Consider the following 6,177-nt stretch of genomic DNA (forward strand, 5'->3'; position numbering starts at 1 on the left):
GGAAAAGACTCTGATGCTGGGAGGGATTGGGGGCAGGAAGAGAAGGGGACGACAGAGGATGAGATGGCTGGATGGCATCACTGACTCGATGGACGTGAGTTTGAGTGAACTCTGGGAGTTGGTGATGGACAGGGAGGTCTGGCGTGCTGTGATTCATGGGATCGCAGAGTCTGACACAACTGAGCGACTGAACTGAACTGAAAGAGAGAATTGTTGAAAATATTTTAAAGAGGTACTCAGTATTGTCCCATACAGGTATCCACTCATAAATTTGTTTTTGATTTTTCCCAGCTTCCAGAGGAATTATCATCATCCAGTTAAAATCTTTGGATTTAACATTTGCCTGAAAAGGGCTGCATGTGTCAGAAGACTGATTTTGAACCCCTGACTCCAGTGTCTTCAACTCTCGAGAGCATTTTTTCCTTTTCTGTTAACATCTGAACTTCCATTGATGTTGTTTGAATGTTAATCTTCATGCCACCGTGTTGAACTTGTTACATCCTCTGAAAGTCTTAAATGGGAGATCCTGTAATGTAGAGATTACTTAGTGGCAAAAATACAGATTGCGGAAGCAGACGGACCTAGGTTTCCCGTCTTGGCTCTGTCACTCCTGAATTCTGTCGTCTTGGGCAGCTTATGTAGCCTCTCTGGCTTCAGTTTTCTCATCTGTAAAAATGAAGGCTGTGTCTTCAGGGTTAATGGGGTCACAAGCTGCATTAGTTCGCTTGGATTCTCACAAGGTGCCACAGACCAGGTGACTCTAATGACAGAAATTCATTCGCTCACAGCTCTGGGGGCTGGAAGTCTGAGGTCAAGTTGGCAGCAGGGTTGGTCTCTCCTGAGGCCTCTCCGCTTGGCCTGTAGATCGCTGCTGTCTGCCTTGTCTTCATAGGCTCTGACCTCTATGTGTCTGTGCTCTAATCTTTTCATAGAAGGACACCAGTCATTTGGGATCAGGGCCCACAATAAGTACCTAATTTTAACTTAATCACTTCTTTAAAGACCCTCTTTGCAAAAACAGTCCCATTCCGAGGGGATCAGGGCTCCATACACAAATCTGTATACGAATCTAACACACGTGTGTAGTGCCTGACCCACAGTAGGCTCAGTAGGCTGTCTTGTTATCCACCTGATCATCATTTAAGAGGTACAGTCTTTGAACAGAGGCCCGCATGTCTCTACACTCTCAGACACCCTGGACCTCTTGAAACAGGCAACCCAGCATTGTGATGGGCTTGCCCTGTCCTGTTATCCAGCATGAGGCCATCTCTTCCCTCTGCCCTAGATCCAGGATGTTATAAATCTTTAAAATGACTCATCCTTGAGTCTCCTCTCCCCTGCCCCCCAGTCTTCTAGCACAGTGCCAGCTTGCTTTTATCTCTATGTGGAAGTTCGCTCACCCGCTGATTCCAAACTCAGTCATTGCCTTCATCTTCAGAATTACTGGTCCTGGCTGGCTTCTCTTCCAGCCATTTTTTTTTTTTTTTTTCTGATTCTCCATCTCTGGCAGCAGACCCTGTGCCTTGATACAGAAACTGCCCTTGTCGTATCTGAATAAGTGTCACCCAAGGCCTCAGGTAGTGACCCCTCCTCTGCCGTCCTCAGGCCTGGGGCGGAGGAGGCCCAGAGAGTCCGCCAGGGAGAGCTGGCCCATGTCAGCACCTCGGAGAGGGCCAGCGTCCAGGTCCCGCTGGCATCCCAGCAGCCACCTTGTCCCCAGGCGCTGCGGCTCATGTGCTTCGCTCTGGGCGCTCCCTGGTTCCCCAGAGAAGCCGCCAGAGGAGCCGTGTCCCAGGCAACGGAGAGTCTCCTGAACGCTCCTTTTCGCCCCTGTCTCTCTTGCAGCTGCAGTGCCGTGGCTCCGTGAGCAAAGCTTGGGTGCCCAAGCCGCCACCGTGGCAGTGGAGTGCAACCTGCAGAGCTGCTGATCACCTGCAGAGACGGAGCGAACGTGTGTGCGTGTGTGTGCGCGTGCGGAGGAAGGAGGGCCACCTGTTGTGTGTGCATGCATCTGTGTACACTCGTGTGTCTCTGAACGCTGTCTGGGCCGGAGGAGGACGGGTAGCAGCTTCACCTCAGCCTCCAGACCCCAGACTAGAGGTCACGGCGGTGGCGGTCACCCCATACCTGTCCCTGGGGGCCTGCTGCCTCTTCTGCCTAGAAGGGTGGTCAGACCTTAGGTGGGATTCTGACACCTGCTCCCCTTCCCCTTCCCCCTCCATGTCAGACTGAGGAGCAGGGGAAGCATTTCTGGCTCGTGTGCAGAGTGGGATTCTCGAGGCAGCGAGGGGCCTTCTGAGTTCCTGCTTTATGACCCCCGAGGGCCGGGCAGGCTGGAGGGGACAGGTGCTGTCCAGACAGTCACCTGGCCTGGCTTCTTCTTTTAAAATTCCCTGCCAGTGGACTCCCCAAACTCTTCCTGGGGGAGCTGGGGCTGAGCTGTGGCCAGATCTGCAGCCTTTCTGCCTCATACAGAAGAGCACCAGGGGCCTGACCTGAGTGCCGGGTGTGCAGCCTGACAGGTAGTAGCAGAGAGGAGCCTCTCACTCTTCGGGGCTGAAAACCTGAGGCTAGGAGTTAACCCCTGCTCTCACCGCTCCTTCACCGTCAGAGCGGAGCATCCAGTAGGAGGAGGCCAGGTTCCTGGTGGTGGAGGGCCCCCTGGCTCCCCTGGCCACACTCCACGGCACCTCAGTCCTGCCCCCGAGGTCGGCTGATGGCAGCCAGGGAAGCCATTGTCGTCTGCCCGGGGCTGGTCAGCACCGAGCTACCGCATCAGCCCTCCTGGTAGCTGGACATCAAGGGCCCAGGCAGGTGCACGGCCAGGGACAGTTGGGAAGGGCCCCAGCTGAGGTCCCGGCCAGCGCACCAACCCTTCTGCAGCAGGCGGGACGTTTGACCCAGAGAAGCCAAGGGCTTGCAATCCAGGGGCAGCCGGTGCTCCCACATGAACCCTCCCACTGCTGGAGGTCTGTGCTGAGGAGGACCCCACGGAAAGGAGGACTGTGTGGCCGGCTGGAGCACGTCTTCCTCCACCCATGGCCCAGACTTGAGCCACAGCATGCGCACGCACAGGAGTGTGCAGGTGTGTGTGCCTGAGAGACAAACCCCTCATGGGGTTTTTGTCCTCACGTGTCGCATTAAGCTGGCCCTGGGCCTTCTCTCTACCTCCCCTGTGACCTTGTCCCAGCCCTGCCCCCCACTCTCCTCTGTCCTAGGAGGACCCAAACCCTGGGTCAGGCCCCTGTCTCCCGCATCAGTCCAGCACACTGACAGGCTTCTCCCTGAGATGTCCTCAGGCTTCCTCAGCCGGAGAGCTGCCTTTGGAGTCCAACTGTTGTATCTGTGTCAACCCATGAGAAATGTCGCGTATTGCATGGGGGAAACAGCTTTTTCTGCAGTGTTGGGTTGGGGGCTTTACTGCTGTCTTAGCCCTAGCCAGGAGGAAAGGGCATCGGGGGCTGCTGCCGAAAGGAGGGGAGAACAAGCCTGGAAGGACTGAGCAGAGAAACTGGGACGGCCGGAGGGCTTAGGGCCAGAGTCAGTGCTTGTCTGACAGCATCTCAGACGGCAGGATGATTCCCTTTGCCTGCCTTTTTGATGATGGGTCTCTTCCCTAAGGTATATGTTGGCAGGACCACCGCCCCCTACTTCCCTACTGTCCCTGGCATGCTGGCCCTTTCCCAGTGGACTGGAAATGAGAGGGGGTATCCAGTGGCCTGAAGCTCTGTGATGGCTTCGTGTCTCCCCTCTCCTGGCCCAGGTGTCCCTGGGGGCTCCTGCAGAGCACTACCCCAAGTCCTGACCCAAGGGCCAGCATGGGGAGGAGACGGTCGCAGGCCACATGCACTTTATATGGAGATTTTGTATTGCTAGAAAGTGTGTTTCTCCCACAGTTTGTGAATATTCATGTGTTTCATAAATGTCTGATCCTATCTGAGCAAAGTTGTAATGTCAATTTTGTGGGAGGTCTGGGTACTGGGCGGCAGTAGGGCTTAACCTGAGTGAACCAGGAGCCTCTCACCTACCTTGGAGGTGGCAGGGAAGAGTGGGTGGGAGATGGAGGACCAGGGAGGTTCCTAGTTGAGCAGCTAGAGCAATTAGTGGTCTCGACTCCAGAGCTTGGTCAGAGTTGGAGGTCAGTCAGCCAGAATGGTGTGGAGCATGCCAGCCCTGGGATGAGGTTCCTGCAGTGACCCAGCCTCTCAGCTCACTTCAACACCCCCAGTCTGGGGATCAGTCAATGGCAGGGCCCTCTCCTGGCCCTCAGTCCATTCTTAACTCTGGCATGTAAGCTGCAGCTGCTTGGTGCAGAGGAAAGCCAGGCCCAGAGCCTGGATGCTGACTTGGTCTGATACCATCTAGCCAGAGTGGCCCTTTCTCTACTGTGTGAGGGTTTCCAGTTTTGGACCGCTGGACATGAGAGCTTTATTAACTCACATCCCAAGTTCCTGTGAGAAGGGGTTCAGGCCATGCCAACGATATCACAAGCTGCCTTGCACAGAGTGAGAAAGGAGAAAAGGAAGAACCTGACCCTGGGACTTGTCTGGTTCTCAGCTCTGCTTTGAAGCTCCTGATGGCCGAGACCTGGGCCTGGCATTCCCTCTCCCGCCTTCTCCTGCCTTCTCTTTAATACGGCTTTGTTTTGGCCTTGGGAGCTAATATACCTGTGCTCTTGAGCCGAAGATTCTGGAAGGTGGAGTTGTCCTACACGCATACACATTCCTGACCTAAGGATGCTCCCTAGTAGAGAAGCACACACACTAAGGAAAAATTACTAGCCACTGTGGCAAAACTGCTTTCCTAGAAGGAAAAGTCACACCATAGCAGCAAGTGGTTACCTTTTAGTCCTAGTGAAAGGAGCCTGAACCAAGACAGGCAAGATTATGTGTCCCCTCTGGGCCCAGGAACAGGGAGAAGAGAGGTAGCAAAGGCCTTCAGCTCTAGATATTAACCTCAGAACTGGAGCTCAGGGGTTTTTTGCTGCAGGGCAGGTGCCCACTGCTCCTTTCTGGGCACTACACTGTAGGCACAACCAGTGGGCAGGCTAGGTTTGCCCATAGGGGTCCACAGCTGTGAAACAGTTTGCCTCTTCAGAAGGACAGGCCTCTGTGGCTCTCTCAACTAGCCATACAAGCCAGTGAGATTTGGCAGAGGCTCTATGACCCACCAGAGCTGGGCACCTAGCTTTGCCCAGCAGCCTGAGTGCCCAGAAGTCCATGTTCTGTGAGAGAATGCACAGGCTTAATCCTCTTAGGGGAGAGAAGTCCAGGAGGAAACATGACCTGGAGGTGCAGGGCAGAGGCACTGGAGGCAGCCGAAAAACCATCAAAAGAGTCCCAAGAAGTCAACCGTAGGGGCAGGAGGAAAGGCCCCAAGTCTTAGAATGTGAGAAGCCTGCTATGGGGTGTCTGAGTGCAAATGGGGGTACTCTGCAGGAAATACAATTGAGGTGCTAAGTGAGGAGAAGGCGACGTCAAAGTCCTGACATGAGGGAGAAGCTGAGAGAAGCCAAAAGGAAGGGCTCAATTCACCATTAGAAGTGTTATGGGCTGAATAGGGCTTAAATCACTCTTTAGAGAGGAGACCCTTGGGAGAGCCTTTGGGTGGAGGGGTGGGGAGTCCCCTCAAGGGGTGAGCCCTAGTTCCCAGCTGGAGGTGGGGTGTTCCCAGCCTCCAGTGCCAACGTTTGTATTACATTTCATCCTCACGACTACGGGATGGACCATTATCGTCCCCATTTCACAGATGAGAAAAAAATCAAACCTTAGGACTCTTGTCACTAATGCAAAGTCACACCACCTATTCTACTAGGAGAGCCGGGCTGTGACTTCACAGCACCTCACTCCAAAAGTCTGTCGGTCCTAGGAGCCAGCTCCCAACACCCACTAGTGTTTTTCTGCCTTCTTCCACGACTCTCCTTTCCTGACTGCCTTTGTCTGCAGCGAGGGGGTCAACTCGGGTCCCAGGGACCAAGATCCCGCCATTAGTTACCCCATACCCGGGCGCTAGGCCCACCCCAGGAAGAGAGCTCGCAGGGACACAGAGGGCTTTGCGGAAGGGGAAGCTGCTGTTGTTACTGCGTGGGATTGAGGGCGGGGCGGGGCCAAACTCGGGGGACCGCGGGGCTGCGACTTCAGCACCTTGGAGAGCGCAGCGGGGGCGGGGCTCCCGGGT

The 6,177-nt window shown here is 54.8% G+C and overlaps 1 protein-coding gene across 1 annotated transcript in view; it reads left to right on the forward strand.

Moving 5' to 3' along the window:
* CRY2 (cryptochrome circadian clock 2) overlaps window positions 1–3,945 on the forward strand; it is a 36,606-nt gene extending 32,661 nt beyond the window's left edge. The window contains exon 13 of the mRNA XM_010842331.1: window positions 1,846–3,945. The gene's annotated coding sequence lies outside the window, so the exon portion shown is untranslated. The remainder of the gene's footprint in view (window positions 1–1,845) is intronic.
* Window positions 3,946–6,177: the final 2,232 nt, after the last annotated feature.

This window comes from Bison bison, unplaced genomic scaffold (genome assembly GCF_000754665.1).
Source record: "Bison bison bison isolate TAMUID 2011002044 unplaced genomic scaffold, Bison_UMD1.0 scf7180017864178, whole genome shotgun sequence".
Lineage (NCBI taxonomy): Eukaryota > Metazoa > Chordata > Mammalia > Artiodactyla > Bovidae > Bison > Bison bison.